We start from the raw sequence: 18403 nt of genomic DNA, 5'->3' as shown, positions 1-18403 counted from the left end.
ATTCCTATTTGGCTGGCTCTGGCCAGTGTAGTATAATGCTAACAAGATAAAGGCTTTCCTTAAATGCCATGCTACACAAAAGCCTGCTCTAGATACTTACAAATCTACTTTTAGTTTATATCTTTTTAAAAATATTTTATTTATTCATGAGACACACACAGAGACAGAGGTAAAGACATAGGCAGAGAGAGAAGCAGGCTCCATGCATGAAGCCTGATGTGGGACTCAATCCTTGGAACTCCGGGATCACAACCTGAGCCAAAAGCAGACGCTCAACCACTGAGTCACCCAAGTGTCCCCGTATTTATATCTTTAAGTCAATTTAATTGTTCATGGGATGTATTATTCGAGAAGTAATCCACATGATGGGAAACTTCACAACAACTGTTCAAAGCCAAGTAGGTGGCCAGTATGTAGATATAACACACATGTAGGAGAGGACACAGCCTTTGGACCTGAGCAGACCAGAGTCTGAAATGTACCTCTGCAAAGAAACATGACACTGGGAAAATCAGTTTCTCAAACCTCTGCTTCTTCACATGTAAAACTGGGACCTATTCACTGATTTTCCAGCACTTTTGTATATAAAGTGCCTAACGAATTTTGGCACTTGGCATTGCTCAGTGAAAGATAGCTATTTTAGAGACAATCAGCAGAGCACAGAACAAATGAAGTCAGGATTATGAAGAGACTTCTGGATATATTCTACTTCAACCACCCTCATGGTGAACTTTCCGAACCAAACTCAGCCTTATGGATGAGTCCCCAACTCTAGGCATTTCTGCCTACCCGGATCATTTCTTCCCTCTCCTCAAACATCTGATCCACCAAATGATCCCACTGACACATCTGCTTCCATCATTCATGTTCCTGGAAGGCTCCATGCCCCAAATAATTACCTGTTCAAAATCATACCTATGCTTCATAGCCCCATTCAAATGAGACCTGCAGTCTGCAAGGAGATTGCCCACCTATCTGGCTGGTTCTGGCCAATATAGTGTAATGCTAACAAGATAAAGTCTTTCCTAACAATTCAGAAACTCTCAGAAGGGGCCACAGCCTCCATAGGTGTCATCTTGAGTACATTAAATGGAATAAAAAATCCTCTCTCCTAATTCAGTACAGTTTTGTTCACTTACAATATGTTAGCAAAGGCTCTGGGAGCATGCAGTAACAGGTGGAGAACTAACAGGAGCTAACAACTTTGTTTTTTGCATAGAAAACTTGAGCAGTCTGTATCCTCTGCAATGCTTTGAAATTAAGAATTGACACACTGGGATCTTAACTCAGACTTGTCAGCACTCATGGTGTGAAGCCAGAAAACAAGCTGATTTTCACTATCAAATTCCTGGAAATGCACTTACACTCAATTTCTTGAGCTAAGATTCTGTATTTTTCTGTGAAACTCATTGACAAATGACATAAACATTTATCTGCATAATTAGTAAAAATGAATGTGCTCTGAAAACTTTTTTCCCTGAAATTTTAAGAAAATGGGTAAAAAAAATAATACTTTTTACCAATTGAATTTAAATAGCACTTTGTTATATATTAAAATTTTATTTATATTGGGATATCTTAGCAGTCTACATTCTGTCCCATTGATAGATTTGTCTATAATATTGATTTTATTATAAGAGCCTTTATAGTATGTTTTAATGTCTGATAAGAGAAGTCTCAACTTTCCCTTCAGCATTTTTTTTTTTTTTGGACTTTAACAAATGGCACTGGCACTTTCAACTGCCTATATGGAACAAAATAAATTTCTTACATCATATGTAAAAATAAATTACAGATAAGGCAAAGGCTAGACGCCAAAAATGAAGCAACAAACTTTTAAAAGAAAGTCTAGGAGACTGTGTGAATAACCTAAAGATGCATGGAGATCTTTTTACTCAAGAATATAAAGGAATATAAAACAAAAGATATATTCTACTACATGAAAATTTAAAACTATTGTAGAGTAAAAGCTATCATAAGCAGGGTCTAGATAGATTTAGGAAAAACTATTTGCAATCAACATTTTAAAATACTAATATCAATAATATATAAAGTCCTCCTCGAAACAGATACAAAAAAAGAAAAATGATCCAATAGAAAAATGTGCAAAAAGATATGAATAGGCAATCTGCAGAGAAGCAAAGATCCAAAAGACCAAATATGTGGAAAACTACTCAGACTCTTTCCACCCAGACTAGCAAAAATTACAAGGAAGATTAACACCAACTGCTAACAGAAATGTCAAAGAAAGGACACTCTTCTAAATTGCTGGTGGCAGTATAAATTGTTACAGAAATATTCAAAGCATTCTGGCAGCATCTATTGCTAAAAATACACTTTGATGAGATTCCAACTACTGTAACATTTTCTTTAAAAAGTACAAAAGGATACACAAAAAATGTTTATTGCACCACTATTCCTAATGCCAAAAGAAGGAAACACAATGAATATTTATTAACAGGGTAACAGTTAAATAATTTTGCGTCTATACCATGGAATATCATACAGCCATAAAAGAATGAATTAGAGTTATACTAGTTAAATTGGAGGTACTTCTATGAGGTTTTGTTAAATAAGAAAATGAAGACACAGAAAGGTATGTTAAATATGATAACCAGTTAATAAAGGAAATAATTATTCACAAATCCTCATATGTTTATGTGTTTATATGTTCATATGTGGTTATCTGGGCATAGAGGAAAGCACAGAAGGATACATACCAGGTAATTAACAAGGTTACCTAGGGTTATGGAAGGAAATTACGTTCAAAAAAAATGCCAAAGGACACCTAATGTGTATATGATCTCATAATTAAAACATTTTTAAACATATATATCCTACTACCTATATCTGTGCTCTTTTATAGCCTATAAAATCCATACGCACACATGCACACACACACACACACACACACACACACACACACACATCCCTCAAGCAGCTTCTAAGATTTATCTTGTTAGTGCAACAACAGGATAGTGAGGAGAAGCCCCAACCTGAACTTGGGATCCGCACTGAGCTTATGATACAAAAACTCCAGGTAGGGCAGTGGAGAGTGGACAGCTGTTACAAAATAGGGCTGTATGTGGGCCCAGGAAAAGTTGGTTCCTTCCCTTCCTCCAATACCTGTGAAACGAGCAACAGTTGACATTATAATGAAAGCTATGTGTTACATGTCCACCACAATGCTCTAAAATACGTTGCCAACAAAGTTATAAACCCTCTTCTGACATTTAAACAGATTGGAAGCAGCAATTTTATGAGATTTATAGAAACAGGCAATACTCAAATGAGAAAAAAAGTTGTAGAAGCCAACAAGACTGATTTCCTACCTAATAGTGAATCCTACCCACAGCATCTCTGGCAGGTAGGTGCCTGCCATTGGCTTGGACACTTCTAATTAAAGGCGATGTCACTAACAAGACAGCCCTTTCTAATTTTTGAACAGCCCTGAAGAATTATGAAGTTCCCTCCTATGTAGAAACAAAAAATGCCTCCCTCTAACTTCTACCTCTTGACCAGAGCCTTATCTTCTTAATATAGATAATTTAAAATTAGCTAGGTTATTAAATAATAAAAAAAATAAAATTAGCTAGGTTATTTAGAATCCTTTGAGAACATGCCTATCCATCATGAGGTAACATTATTTGAGTGGAGGTTATGTGTAAGTCACACAAATCAGTAAACAGTCTTTTAGTGAAATTCATGAGCACTGAGTTCCTGCTCTGAAGGAGGTCAGAGTACAGTAAAATTATTTTGCTAATGAAAATGAGTTAACATCATGCTCAATAATTTTGACTGCATTTTGACTGCAATGGCCTTTTCACAGGCTGTGAAAATGAACCGTTATCTTTGAACAAGAGGAAGATGGCCTGTAAATTGTGTTTGAATTTCTAAAGAAAATTTCCCTCAAGGCATAAACAATATTCTAAAAACAAGTTATAGTTTCAACCAACTCACTGAAATGTAAAACTGTCAAGAATAATAAATTGTTTCTTTCTCCCACATCCCCAACAAATTAACATTAGGAAGGTGTTTTTAAGTCTGTGTAAAAATTTAACCATGTAACCAATTCCTTCCCATTTTTTAAAAAAGATTTCAAAAGCCCCCTATCCAATCCTTTCTCAAAGAAAGAGTGGCATACAATTATTTATTATTTTCCTTTCTGATGAAAGATATGAAAAGGAAAATTAACCGCAAAAATGGGGTTCTCATGTGTTCCTTAAAATATAACATTTTAGAGACACCTGGGTGGCTCAGCGGTTGAGCATCTGCCTTCGGCTCAGGACGTGATCCTGGGATTCTGGGATCGAGTCCCACATATCAAGCTCCCTGCAGGGAGCCTGCTTCTCCCTCTGCCTGTCTCTGCCTCTCTCTGTGTGTCTCTCATGAATAAATACATAAAATAAAATCTTTAAAATATATATATGTATATATATACATACATATATGTGTGTGTATATATGTGTGTGTGTATATATATATGCATATATATATATATATATACACACAACATATAGGTATATATATAACATTTTAAATGTCCATTAACTGGCACCAGCTATGGTGCTGGAGTCCTTACAAACTAAAAGTGTACTTCAAAAAATGCTTTTTACTAGAGGACTGCCTTGGGCCACAAGAGCTCACTTGTCATTTGTTTCCATTAATAGTCACAAACTTTTTTTTTTTTTTTTACAAAACCCAAAAGATCTCGTGTAACTTTGGTAGATACTTTGGAGATTCCTTTTTAAAATTAATTAATCACTCACAACTATGTTAGATATACATTTTTTGGTTCTTTTTCAAAATAAAATTATAAAATCACATCTATACAGTTTTTTTCTCAACAGTACCTTTCTATAATATCAACACTGGCTCATGTGCCCCAAAGTGACAGTCCAGCCCTGATCTTTAATTCCTTTTGAGGTTGTGTATCCATCCCTTGGCATCCAGGAGCAGAGCGCCAGGCCTTCAAAGCACCCCTGCTTTCAAGAAGCAGACACTCCTTTTAGCTGCATGGCTTAATACCCAAAACATTAAATTTTAATTAACAAATTCAACGCTTACATTAGGATGCTCATATAAAGTAATGTTAAGCTGTATGTAAGCCACAGTAATGAGAGTGAACTCAATCACAATAAAGAAACATATTTAGTTAAGTATTTTAATTATTGTTTTTTCAGAGATTTATATATGTGGCATCAGAGGCAATTAAAATTCCCATAAACAGAAAAAAACAGCTCCAGCATATTTCTTCACTTACCATCCTATAGCCTCTAATTAATTTTATCTCCTCAAATACTTACTCACAACCTATTCACATAAATTTTGCTCCCCCTTGAAAGAAGTCTGCTCCTTTGGCTGCACCAAAATCCCAGGCAAAAAGGACCAAGTGAGCCACACTTGCCCAAGAGGGTCAAATATGCATGTTTGATACAAGACTAGATCTGGGAGCCTATTAGAAATGCAGGGTCTTGGGCTCCACCTCAGACTCAATGAATTAAAACATGCATTTTAATAAGATCATCAAGTGGTTCCCAAGCATGTTAAACAGCACTTGCTTTGGACCAGTAGGTCTCAGAGGGTGGCCCCAGGACAAGCAGTAGGAGCATCACCTAGGAATTGCTAGAAATGCAAATTATTGAGCCCCATCCTACTGAATTAAAATCTCTGGCGGTGGGGCCCAGCAGTGGGTGTTTTGACAAATCCTCCAGGTAACTTTGGTGTACTGGCAAGTTTCTGAGAGCCATTACTTTAGACAAGGGACAAACTTTTCCTGTGCCCACCAGATAGTAAATTGAGGCTTTGTGGCTATACTTATGGTCTCTGTTTCAAGTACTGAATTATGTGGTTGTAGCATGAAAGTAGGCATAGACAATGCATAAACAAATGACTGCAGTTATTTCCCAATAAAATTTTTCTTATGGACACTGGAACTTGAATTGTATATTATTTTCACTTGCCATGAAATACTGTTTTGGGTTTTTTTTTCAACCACTTAGAAATGTAAAAACATTCTTAGTTAACAGGCCACACAAAGACCCGTGGTAAGCCAGATTATCCTATGGGCTCTAGTTCACTTACCCTTGATGTAGACCATGGGATGACTGTCCCTAGTTCGCACTGACCAAAGTCCTTAGGTCATCCACAGGGTCAATGCAAATCAGAACAGTAAAGCAACCTTGCCTCTCAACAAACCATTAACACTTAAAACACATTCTGTAATTTTGTAGAAACCTTGCTGAGAAGGCTATCCCAATCCCCTATACTAATAATGCTCAGGAAATAAAGTGAGTGAAATAAATAAATAAATAAATAAATAAATAAATAAATAAATAAAGTGAGAAAGTATAATAATACTTGTGAGCTTTTCAAAACTTAATTATAAATGTTCCCAGGGCTAAAAAAGCAAATGAAAGAACCTAACAGATTCAGATGATCTGAGCCCAGCCCATCATTCTAATCTTATTTCTATGTCCTATGCTAGGACTGAAGGTAAACCACTGTACCCAAACCACAGTCTGAGGAGGCCCATGGATCTTTCCAGCCTGTCTCCATTAGAAATGCCCTGATCCCCCAGCCCCATGTCCAAATCCTACTCATTCCATAATGTCTGGCATCAATACAGTTCCTCCACAAAACTCTCCCAAACCCCTGCTAAGAATAAACCCTCTATAGTCTTGTATCTCTATTATCTGGATTACCATATCCTGGGCTTCATTTGTATGCTTTTTAAAAAATATTTTATTTATCTATTCATGAAAGACAGAGAGAGAGAGGCAGAGACACAGGCAGGGGGAGAAGCAGGCCCCATGCAGGGAGCTTGATGTGGGATTCACTCCCAGGACCCTGGGATCACACCCTGAGCTGAAGGCAGATGCTCAACTGCTGAGCCACCCAGGCATCCCTTCATTTGTATGCTTTATGTATTCATTAAATCATAAGCTCCTTGAGGGCAGGGGTAACTAATTCATTTTACATTTCATGAAGCACATTAGGCTCCTCGCAGAGGCACACAGCGGTTACTTACATATTTTCTGACATGATTGATATTTAGTGGAAATGTTAAAAACAATTAGAGAAATGATAGCACCAGCTACTCTTATTGCATCCCCATGCCTAATACTTTATCTCCAAATTGTAATAAAACTTCCTTTTCAGGTGGGAAATTTTGTGTGTACCTGAAAGAATTGACACTGGGATACTGAGAGCTGACAGAAGTTGCCCAGTTCAGAAGTTCTCAAGGCTGTGTCCCCAGCAGAGCAACGGCAGCATCAGCTGAAAAGGTGCTGGGAATATGAACTCACAAGGCCCACACTCCCACTCAGGTGTTTCTTTTTACTTAGGAAAGGACACTGAACTTGCAAGATCTTGCTACAGTCTTTAAGTAAAAATACAGATAGATAACTTTGATATAGTTTCTTTTAGAGACTATCTTGTTCCACAGATCCTTCTAAAATGTTGAGTTCACCCAGTGCTCACCTATCACACCAACTCAACCCAACCATCCAGGCACAGACACTGTGAGCAATCCAACTATTTCCATCGGGCAAATGCTCTGAATGAGCATGGACGCCATGGAGGCATTTCATCATCTCAGACTGCAGTGATGGAAGGAAATGTCAGTGATGTACAGAAAGCAAAAAGTCAAGACAAAAAGATCACAGAATTACTGATTCCAGCTGGTGCTAGTTGAGGAGTCATAATTCGGGAGGGCAGAAGTATCTCCTACATCCTGCTAGGAAAGAAAAAAAGTTTAAGCTAAGGGTAAAATAACAGGCTTGAATATCAACAGGATTTTCACCAAAGAGCTATTTAACTGAGGCACACAGAGTTGTGCCACACTGGGGGCAGCGAGGGGGGGGGAATGCATACTGTGTATGCATTAGGCTTGCTCTGTTGCCCATTCGTCACAGACTATCTTATGCCCAACAGAGGACACTAGTAAGAAAAATAAGGATTCTCTTTTAAGAGAGACTTTACCAGGTGTTTTAAATCTTTCCCTTCGCCATGCATTTTCCTTCAGACTTGTGTGCATGTGTAGTGTATGTTAACTTTAAGCATTATCTGACCCGTTTAAGTCAATATCTACCAAAAATATGAAAGAGACATGTCCACATTCATGGACTTAGAGAGATCTCAATTTGAGACCCACTTTGCAAAGTCCAAAAGCAAATCCCAGCATTACACAATACAAGAGCATCAAAGCGAATATTCAAGCACAAAGAAGAGCAGTCGCGCAGGCCACATGGTGAATGCCACCTGACTAAGGAGAAATTCAGTAAGAGGTACTAATATTAAGTGGTGAGAGCATGAAATTTTCTAAAAGTGGAAAACCGATCAGCCTGATCTATAAAATCATGTGTTCCCTTTCATGCAACTGATTCAAATACGCATAGGGTTCCTTTTTCAGGGCCATCTGTAGCAAACCACCTCACCCATGGGTGGACAGCAAGAGGAAAAATATAGAGAGCAAAACTCACAGCTGGCCCCAGCATAGAACTTAAGGGAAAGATCATCTCTATGAATAAAATGTCCCAAGGAGTCTTCACTACAGTTGTGTACTTGTGATGCATTTATAATAATAAATTAAAATAAACATGGTTTTCAAAGGAGCAATTTTAAATATAGTTAAATCACCGATTTTTTATAAACAGGAAAAATATGGACAGATGGATCGCCATTATCATTACAGTGATTCTGGTTGCTTTCATTTTATAGAAAACCCTGAGGAATAGCTCTGGGAGAACTCTGACAAATCTGAGACACATGGTAGGTGAGAAACGGAAAAATCACTCTTGCTTGGGGATGCTTCTTATACTCTCTGTAAACCCGGGTTTCCTCATTTGTAAAACGTAGTAAATTTTAATACCTACCTCACAGGTATGTTGTAAGAATCAAATGGAATATGAGATGAGAAGGCTAAAGTTCTCTATGAGTGAGAGCAGTTTCCATGTGGGAATAGTTCTCGTCTAATGAACGAAGGGCAACAATTAAAAATGGTTGACTAATTTCCGTAAATGCTATTCCATTTAAACTAAGTGATAATATCTGAATCTCTAATTGAGAAAATAACTAATCATTCTTAATAGCAACCTCCAAAACACTGAAACATCTTCGGGTTATATAAATAATCTGCCCGAAGGCAAACCAGAAACACGTGATACACCACAGATGCTATTTTCCATATTTAAGGTATGCTTAAAATGCTGATCCAGCTATCTCCCTCAAGACCCAGGCCCTGACATCCTTCTGATCTACTGAAGAATTACATTCATGAATTCCACAGCTCACAAAAGTTCTATTCCTCTACACCCCTCAACCCTGACTTCCTATCCTAGCATGTGCTTGTGTGCACCTACATACACACACACACACACACACACACACACACACACACACACACACATAAATGCCAGGAAAAGTCAAAGCACTGCTGGCAATTCTAGCTAGGTTAATTTAAAGCATCCTCCACCTGCCAGTTATTTTTAACTGAGTCTTCCAATTGATCAAATGTCAATAATAGAACTTTTTCTGTGTAGCAGATATTTAAGATTAACATGGCAATATTAAACTATAAAAACTTGAATCTCAAAGGATGATCTGCTACAGAAGATCCTTTCCACTATCTGTAGCTATGAATGAATGAATCACCATCCTTGAGGTACAGCTGGCTTTTACTACAAGACCAGCACATACATTAAAAAAAAAAAAAAAAGACTACCGTAACTGAACGTAGTTTATAGTAAATATCATGCTGGCCTGGATTTCAGTGACAAGCTGTAGGATTTAGCCAGCTCAGGCCACTCACTAATCATGAATTTCAATTTTCCTTTTTTATTGAAGTATAATTGACATACAATATTAGTTCAGGTGTCCAACATAGTGATTCGACATATATTGGGAAATGAGCACCATATGTCTAGTCACCACCTGTCACCATACGGAGTTAATATGCTGTCTATATTCTCCATGCTGTGCATCACATCCCCATGACTTATTTATATAACTGGAAGTTTGTACCTCTTGATCCCCTTTACCCATGTCACCCACCCCTTCATCCTCCCTCTCCTCTGACAATCATCAGTCTGTTCTCTGGGTCTAAGAGTCTAGTTTTATTTTTCTTTTTCAGTTCCACATGATGGGTCTGTTGGCCATCTGTATGTCTTCCTTGGAAAAATGTTTATTCAGATCTTATACCCATTTTTAACTGGATTATCTGTTGCTTTGATATTGACTTGTATGACACCTTCATATATTTTGAATATTAGCCCCTTATCAGATGTATGATTTGCAAATATTTTCTCACATTCAGTAGGTTGCCTTTTCATTTTATTGATGGTTTCCTTCACTGTGCAAAAGTTTTTTAATTTGATGTAGTGCCATTTGTTTACGTGTGCTTTTGCTGCTTTTGCCTGAGATACTGGTCAAAAAAATACCACTAAAACCAATGTCAAAAAGCTTACTATTTTCTTCTAAGAGTTTTGTGGTTTCTGTTCTTACATTCAAGTTTTTAATGCATTTGAGGTAAGTTTCAATTTTCAAACATAGGAACTAATCATGATTTTTCATTTATATACACAGATACTTAATAAATTTTGTGGCATAAACAATGTTACATTGACAGAAGTAAGAGAACAGAATAACGCAAAAATAAACCTCACTATGTATAAAAATACATAACAAAGAATCCATCACCAAGAAGGGACACATTAATAGATGGTTTAGGGAATACTAGCTAGCAATTCATGATATACATACATATACATACATATATACATATACATAATATATATATATATATATATACACACACACATTCAGGCACCCCATTACAGATATACAAAATTTAATTTGACATTTCATATTTAAAACAATAAAACCATAGGAAAATAAAAATAAAACACAATTAAAAATATCTCAGCCTCTAAAGGTGACACTTTCTTTGCTTAGAAACTAAAGAGAAAAAGCAGCACAGACTTGCCTACATAAAAATTTACCACCACTGGGATGCCTGGGTGGCTCAGCGGTTGAGCATCTGCCTTCAGCTCAGGGCGTGATCCTGGAGTCCCGGGATCAGACTTTCTACATGGAGCCTGCTTCTCCCTGTGCCTAAGTCTCTGCTTCTCTCTGTGTGTGTCTCTCATTAATAAATAAATTTTAAAAAAATTTACCACCACTGTGTTTTTTTAAAAAGCATAAAAAGACTAGGAAAAGTATCTTCACTAAATAGGACATTTTTATTTTTGTTAGGTAAATTGATAATAATACAAAAATGCATTACCCTCAAGAAGTAAGCAAAGTGATGGATAAAAAGCACTCTTAAGTGTCCGGTAGAAAAGCTCCATAAAAAAAAAAAAGAAAGAAAAGCTCCATATCTGGGCAATCTCCCACCCTTCGGAACTCAAACCCTACCCTTCCCTTCTTATCACATGTCTAGCCTCTAACCCCTGCATTCTGTGTTCCTGACACACTACACTGAACTACTTATGATCTCCAGGTCAGTCAAAGGTTTCTCAAAGCCCTGTCTTTGTGCTTCACCATATAGACTGGCCATTTCCCCATTCTTGCATCTAAAAATCATCTTTCAAAACAGTTCATCTTGGTGCGCCTGGGTGGCTCGGTTGTTTGAATGCCTGACTCTTGATTTCAGCTCAAGTCATGATCTCATGGTCATGAGATCCTAGCTCCACACTTAGTGGGGAGCCCAAATGAGATTCTCTCTCCTCCTCCTCCCTCTCTAAAAAAATATAAAACAAAACAGTTCATCTCACCTCAATCAGAACACCTGTTAATACCCACCTCTATCACCATACACCAACCTGCCCTATCCAACGCCATTCAAAAGAACATTCTGCAATGGTAGAAATGCTCCTATCTGTGCTAATATGGCAGCCACTAAGCACATGTGGCTGTGAAACACTTGAAATGTAGCTAGCACAAGTGATAAATGGAACTTTTCATTTAATTTGATTTGCCATCTGTGAATAGTGGTTCTCACACTGGACAGCACATACATCCAGACTGAGGCTTTCACGAATTCACTAACTTTGTCTTATTTATCTCTGTGTCCCCATCACAAGACCAATGCCAGGCACATGCCCTCCAAGCCAAGAAAAGAGCTCTCACCAGAGAACTGAAACTACTGCCACCTTGATCTTAGACTTCTTGACTTCCAGACTATGAGAAAATAAATGTTTATTGTTTAGGCCACCCAGTCATGGTATTCTGTTGTAGCAGCCTAAGCTAAGACAAGCAACTTGGCCCAGATCATACAGCTAGTAAATGCTTGGGAAGGGATTCTAACCAAGATGCCAAAAGAATGATTGTGGGTATCATGTTCAACTATCTTTACAATGTTTTGTGATACGCATATGGTAGTAACTTTCTAATTTATGCGTCTTCCTAATTATTAATGTATCTTTATGTAAACTATTTTTATTAAAGTATAGCATACATACAGAAAAATGAATAATTAAATCAACCCAAAGTCAACATCCCAGTGCAGATACCACACAAATCAGAAAATCAAATATTACCAGCACTCTAGAAGTCTCATTATGTGCCCTTCCACATCTTCCCCCACTCTTACATCATCTTCCCTACTAGGAACCACTATTCTGGCGTGTTATACAGCGTTTTGCCTATTTCTGACCTTGATAAACAGTGAAATCATACATTATGTACTCTTGTGTGCCTGGCTTTATTCACTCAACACTGGTCATGGGATATATCCATATTGTTTTGTCTAAAGTAATTCTGATTGCTGTACAAGATTCCACTGTAAGACTATCCCACAGATTGCTGGTTGACTCTCTTACTACAGGACATCTGGGTTGTTTCCAGTGTAGAGCTGTAAGGCATAATGATGCCATGAACATTCTTGTATATGTCTTTTGATGCACAATCCTTACCCATAGTTTCACTTTCCACAATTTCAGTTTCCTTTAGTCAATCACTGACTAGAAGATGTTCCTCCCTCTGGCATATGCTCAGAAGGTCAGGAGTAGCCTAACGTTACATCATGATGCTTGCATCATTCATTTCACTTCATCACACAGGCATCTCACATCATCCCAAGAGGGATGGATGATACTAACACATGATGATATTTTGAAAGGCCACATTCACGTAATTTTTATTACAGTATATTATTAAAATTATTCTATTTTATTATTGTTAATCTCTTAGCATGCCTAATTTATGAATTAAACTTTATCATAGACATGTATGTATAAGAAAAACATAGCATACATAGCATTCAGTACTATCTGCGATTTCAGGCATCCACTGAGAATCTGGAATATATTCCCCAGGGATAAGGGAGGGAAATGCTATATATGACACATTTCTGTTGGCTATATTCCTAAGAATGGAATTGCTGGACTATAGAGCATTCAAATATCCAGCTTCTAACAGTTTCATATATTGGCGTACCAATTTACACTCCTACCAACAAAGCAGTAGTATTGCTGTCAGTATGGATATTTTCATCTTTTTAATTCTAGTAATTCTTGGGTGTGTGTGTGTGTGTGTGTGTGTGTTAGTATCTCATTGTGGTTTTGTTGCATTTTCCCACTGACTAATGAAGCTGAGCCTCTTTTCTTTATTGGCCATTTGGATATCCTATTTTGTGAAGTGTGTGTCAAGTCTTTTGCCTACATTTCTTTTGAGCTGTTGGTGTTATGAAAGGAGTTTTTAAATATTGTAGATATATTTTTGTCAATTGCATGTATTACAAATATCAGGTCGCCCATATTCCTTGTGGCTTGCCACTTCAAACTCAATGATCTTTTTCTGATAAGTAGAATTTCCTCATTTTAATGTGGTCCAGTGGATAAATATTTTTCTAGTAACCCACGCATGGTGTTAAAAAATCGTGCATGAATAAAAGATCATTCAAAATGTAAGATGAATGAATTTTACTGTAATATATTACAAAAAGTTATTTGAAATGGTTTCAGATTCCACTTTGCAACTAAGCTTTAAGAAATTATCATTTGTCAATGTGGTGTATAAAATAATATTCACAATTATGGAAAATGCCATTAAAATAGTTCTCCCTTTCCAACTATATATCTTTGTAAAGCTGGATTTTCTTTAGATATTTCAACTGAAACAACATATCAAAACCATCAGAGATGTTGTCTTCTGTTTCTATATCTTCTATTCTTCTATGAAGCCAGACATTAATAAAATTTGCGAAAATATAAAATAATGATACTCTTGCTATTAAAGTTTTATTTGGAAAATATAGTTATTTTTCATAAAAATATGATATTTATATGAACACGCATTGTGTTTATTGTTTTAAATATATTTATATGTTTTAAATATTTTTAAATGTCTAAATTTTAATTTCTATAGTACATCATCATATACACTATTATACTGTTCAATACAGTAAATATTCAAAAATATAACCCACAAAAAACCTTTTTGGAGTCCTCAATAACTTTTAAGAGTCCAAGACCAAAATATTGGGGAACTGCTGGTATAGTTATTCTATCAATTACTGAAAGAGGGGTGTTAAAATTTTCAGCTATGAAAATGGATTTATCAATTTCTTTTTTTATCAATTTCTTTTAGTTTTTTTCTTTATAACTATTAGTTATCTACAATAACTATCATTCTCTTTTTATCTCTAGCAATGATCCTGTCTCAAAGTCTATTTAGATGATAGTAATTTAGTTACACTAGCTTTCTTCTTTTTCTATATGGTCTCTCCATCCCTCTTTCTCCCCCTTCATTTTCTGGGACTATAATACACCTACAAGAAATCTTTTTAACATATTATATATGTCTCTTATATTCTTTCCTGGTTGGCATTTTCTTTCTTAATTCCTTTTCATCTTCATACTTTAGCCTGGATATTATTTTAATCTATTTCCAATGTACCATTTATCTCTTCATCTGTATCTAACCTGTACTTATGCCCACTACTGATTTCTTAATTTCACTTCATCTTTTAGAGCCAGATTTTTATACTTTCAATTTCCAGGACTATTTTCTGATAGTCCTAGTTCTAGTTCAATTTTCCATCACCTGAGTATGGTAATTAGAGTTAAAGCCTGTATTTGATAACACCTATAACAGTGTATCCCCAAAATAGGGTCTGTTTCTTTTATCTGTTTTATCTCTCAGTTTTCAGTCAATTTCTATGTTTTCCCATACTTCTTTTTTTTTTTTTTAATTGAAGGCTAGGAATTGTGCATGAAAACTGTTAAAGAAAACTGTTAAAACTGTTTGAGACTCTGAGGAACTGTTCTCTTTCACCAGAGGGGAACATGTTTTTGCTGCTAGCAGTTAATTAAGATAGGGAAGATTACTTGATTGAATAAGGGATTGTGCTAGGCTTCTGTTGTTGTGAGAGTTAGTCTATTTCCTGTTCGCCCATATTTTTAGATTATAATATTTTAGGTGTCCCAAATAAAAGTATGTATTTACCAGAACCTCTCTCATTTTTGGTGGGCTCTGAATTGCATTTTTGTGCTCTGCCACCCATGAGACTTCTAGAGACTTTACTGAGTTTAAAAGGAATATGCCACAAGTGGAAACGTGGTGCTGGTAGTCAGGCTCACTCCTCTGGGATCTTGACTCGCTATTTCACTGCTAGCCCTCTACTGCACTTCAAAAATCATTGTTTCTTTTGATTATTACTGAGGTAAAATTCAATAAAAATGAACTATTTCAAAGTAAACAATTTAGTGACATGAGGTACATTCATAATGCTGCAAAACCACCACTTCTACTGAGTTCTAAAATATTTCTATCACTGCAAAAAAAAACAAAACAAAACAAAAAACTCTAATGCTTCAGCAGTTACTCCTTATTGCCCACCCCTCCTCAGCAACTCTCAACCACCAATCGGCTGTCTCTATGGATTTACTCATTCTGACTATTAAGTCATATAAGTGAAGTCACACAACATGTGACCTCCTATGTCTGGCTTCTTTCACTTAGCAAAATGTTTCTGAAGTTTATCCACATTGTGGTATGTATCATGGCTGAATAATATTCAATAGTGTGTGGGTGGGTGTTGGTGTGGGTGTGTCACAATTTGTTTACCCATTCATGAACTTATGGACATTTTAATTGAATTCACCTTTTGGCTATTGTTAATAGCACTATGAAGATGCATGTACAAATATAGGTTTTGTTTAAATTTAGCCTATTGTTTTCTTTAGCTTTTCTAGTTTTCAGCAGGTATACTAGTTTGTAGCAAATCAGTTTGCCATTGGCAGAAGTCTAAATCAAATTTAAGTCTTATTTTGAATAGTTACAATATAAAAAAATTGATCTTCAACAAGTTATTAATAGGAAGGCATTCTTTGGAATATAAAACAAATATTCAATTTTAAATAATTTGATAAACATTTGGAAACTGCTTTATTGATGCTTTTTCAGGACTATCTCAACTTTCCTTAGGCGAAATACAGAAATAATTAGTAGTGTAAAAAGCAACTCAGTCCCAGAGACATATGCTACATGAATTAAATTATGAAAAATCTTTTACACACAGAAAAAATATGTTGAGTATTTCTCCTTTTGTTTTTTTTAAGATTTTATTTATTTATTCATGAGAAACAGAGAAAGAAAGGCAGAGGGAGAAGCAGGCTCCATGCAGGGAGCCCGACATGGGACTTGATCCTAGGTCTCCAGGATCACACCCTGGGCTGAAGGTGGCGCTAAACCACTGACCCACCGGCTGCCTATCTCCTTTTATTTTGCAAGTTAAAAACAGATGACCATAGGGGAAGAGGGAAAAAAGAGAGGGATGCAAACCATTAGAAACTCATAACTACAGAAAACACTGAGGGTTGCTGGAGGGGGTAGTCAGGGGGATGGGCTTAATAGGTGATGGGCCTTAAGGAAGGCACTTGTGATGAGCACTGGGTGTTACATGTAAGTAATGAGTCTCTAAATTCTACCCCTGAGAACCCTCTTACACTGTTGGTGGGAATGTGAACTGGTGCAGCCACTCTGGAAAACTGTGTGGAGGTTCCTCAAAGAGTTAAAAATAGACCTGCCCTACGACCCAGCAATTGCACTGTTGGGGATTTACCCCAAAGATTCAGATGCAATGAAACGCCGGGACACCTGCACCCCGATGTTTCTAGCAGCAATGGCCACAATAGCCAAACTGTGGAAGGAGCCTCGGTGTCCATCGAAAGATGAATGGATAAAGAAGATGTGGTTTATGTATACAATGGAATATTACTCAGCAATTAGAAACAACAAATACCCACCATTTGCTTCAACGTGGATGGAACTGGAGGGTATTATGCTGAGTGAAGTAAGTCCATCGGAGAAGGACAAACAGTGTATGTTCTCATTCATTTGGGGAATATAAATAATAGTGAAAGGGAATATAAAGGAAGGGAAAAGAAATGTATGGGAAATATCAGGAAGGGAGACAGAACATAAAGACTCCTAACTCTGGGAAACGAACTAGGGGTGGTGGAAGGGGAGGAGGGCGGGGGGTGGGGGGGAATGGGTGTCGGGCACTGAGGGGGACACTTGACGAGATGAGCACTGGGTGTTTTTCTGTATGTTGGTAAATTGAACACCAATAAAAATTAATTTATAAAAAAAATAAATAAATAAAATAAAATAAATTCTACCCCTGAAACCAATAGTACACTATATATTAACCAACTAGAATTTAAATAAAAAGTTGAGAAAACCAATAAAAAATAAATTTATTATTAAAAAAACTTGAGATAAACAAAAAGAAAGTAAAAACAAAACAAAATAGCAGTTTCCAGCTATCTATTGCTCCCACAAGTATAACAGTAGCTACAAGATACTGACATTTAAAAATTAACATTTGACAGAAAAGAAATGATCTGATAACACATAGGACAGCAGCTGGACACAAGCAACCCAGATTCTCAGCCCAGCTGAGAAGCATAGACTTCAAGACAGTGAAAGCTAAATGTATAGTGTGAAACACTATAAGGGTTGAGAGGAAGACAAAATGCAAATACAGAAACAGACCCGCTAGACAAAGAATATAGAGATCGGTAAAGTATACCAGATTACTTTGGTTAACTTTTATAACGTGTAATAGAAGGAAAAAAATCACAAGCGTAGAAATTGGATTTCATGCTTTCTCTCTTATTACCATATACCTACACTACTGAAATAAGTAAAGAGTTAATTTGAAAAGCACAGCATTAAACTATGTGTTCACTTTTAGGATTCTCATTTTAAAATAAATTAAATTATTTTATATGCCTTTCAATGTCCAAAATGGAAAGTTCTAGTAGCCCAAATCACTTATCCCTTTGGCTTATTTAGTATCTGTGATACAGTTAAGCAAAACCACTTGGCCTTTCTGTGACTCTCTGCACCTCTACTTCCCCAATAAACTCCTTTCTATTTCTAGAACTGAGACCCC

At 36.5% G+C, this 18403-nt stretch overlaps 1 protein-coding gene across 13 annotated transcripts in view; it reads right to left on the bottom strand.

Moving 5' to 3' along the window:
* MTUS2 (microtubule associated scaffold protein 2) overlaps window positions 1-18403 on the bottom strand; it is a 575555-nt gene that overhangs the window by 457527 nt on the left and 99625 nt on the right. The window lies entirely within an intron of this gene.

This window comes from Vulpes vulpes, chromosome 9 (assembly GCF_048418805.1).
Source record: "Vulpes vulpes isolate BD-2025 chromosome 9, VulVul3, whole genome shotgun sequence".
Lineage (NCBI taxonomy): Eukaryota > Metazoa > Chordata > Mammalia > Carnivora > Canidae > Vulpes > Vulpes vulpes.
Note: the sequence above shows the minus strand (reverse complement) of the source record. Positions and strands in the feature narration are given on the sequence as shown.